This window comes from Trachemys scripta, chromosome 4, assembly GCF_013100865.1.
Source record: "Trachemys scripta elegans isolate TJP31775 chromosome 4, CAS_Tse_1.0, whole genome shotgun sequence".
In the NCBI taxonomy this organism is placed as follows: domain Eukaryota; kingdom Metazoa; phylum Chordata; order Testudines; family Emydidae; genus Trachemys; species Trachemys scripta.
In genome coordinates this window covers 116086052-116087524 of record NC_048301.1, presented here as the reverse complement: position 1 = coordinate 116087524, position 1473 = coordinate 116086052, and the positions used below count along the sequence as shown (strand labels likewise).

The following is a 1473-nucleotide window of genomic DNA, read 5'->3' as shown; positions in this document are numbered from 1 at the left end:
GCCATCTTCCTCCTGGCTTTAATGCGCTTGTAGACATAGTCTGGGAAAGGACTGCAGGGAATGAAGCGCCCAGCTCCCTGTGTCACATGCAGGTTGCCATCCTCCAGCATGATCTTCCCCTGGCATATGACGACCAGCGGAGCCCCACGCAACTCCATTCCTTCAAAGATGTTGTATTCAGCTGCCGACTGGTGGCTTTTAGCTGAGACAATCTTCACTGCATCAGGATCCCATATGACCAGGTCGCTGTCCGACCCCACCGCTATTCTCCCTTTCCGTGGATACATGTTGAAGATTTTGGCAGCATTGGTGCTCGTCACTGCCACAAACTGGTTTTCGTCCATCTTCCCTGTGGCCACTGCCTTGTCCCAGATGACGGACATCTGCTCCTCGATGCCATTGGTCCCTTCTGGGATTCCTGTGAAGTTGTCCTTCCCAATCGCCTTCTGTGCAGTGCTGAATGTGCAGTGAGCAGTCCCCGAAAGCTGCAGGTCGCCACTGGCCAGTAAGGAGTTGATGTAGTCGGGGGTTGTTGGGTCTGGACTCAAAGGTGAGAGGTCACAAACGCAGCAGCCTTGGCCCAATTCTTGCTCCAATAGTGTGTCCCATCCGTGCCAAGACTGGCTGTGATAGGCTCACCAAACACCACATTCCCTTTTTTCCTGGCTTGCGAGATGATGTCAGCAGCACTCTTGCTCATCACTTTGGTCACATACAGAGGGCAGTTGGTCTGGCTAGCAATGGTGATGGCGCGGAAGACGGCTTCTGCACCAGCTCCTCTGGTCTACTCAGCACATGGCCCTCTGGGCCAGTTATTCTCATCTCCAGCATCCTGGTTTGTTCCTGTTCAATGATATCCCCATTTTCGGCATGAACTTGAGCTATTGCACCTAGATCTCCCAGGCAGCTAAATATCTCATACAGCTCTGTGTTTGATATCTGGTACAAATCCTTGTAGGCCATGTAAACCATGAAGGAGTTAACTCCTTTTTCTTTGATGAGCATCTGTACTTCCTTTTGACACTGTCGTTCCAGTGGGTGATGTCCACATGCAGGGAATAGTCACAGCAGGTCTTCCCATCGACCCACTCTCGCCACTTCTCATACGCTTCTGTCAGGCTGGCCTCTGGGTCAGGGATCACATGGTCAATGATCATGGGCTGCTTTAGTTCCCTGGAAGAAGTCATCCACTGTGGTCATCCCCTTGTATGGCATCTGCAAGTGAGTGTGGACATCGATTCCTCCAGGGATCACCATCTTCCCATTGGCTTCTATGGTTTTAACTCCTTCAGGGACGATTAGATTGTCTCCAATTTGCTTTATGAGACCATCCTCCATGTAAATGTCAGCATAGAACGACTGGTCATCATTGACTATTCTGCCTCCTTTAATAAGAAGATGATCACTCTTGTCTGGCTGGTGGCTGAGGTTCTGCAGCCGCTCCTTGTCCAAGCCGCTCCGGATCTCCACCCC

The 1473-nt window shown here is 51.3% G+C and overlaps 1 pseudogene; it reads right to left on the bottom strand.

Annotated features, from left to right (window-relative positions):
• Positions 1–1473, bottom strand: part of LOC117876527 — a 43984-nt pseudogene that overhangs the window by 5358 nt on the left and 37153 nt on the right.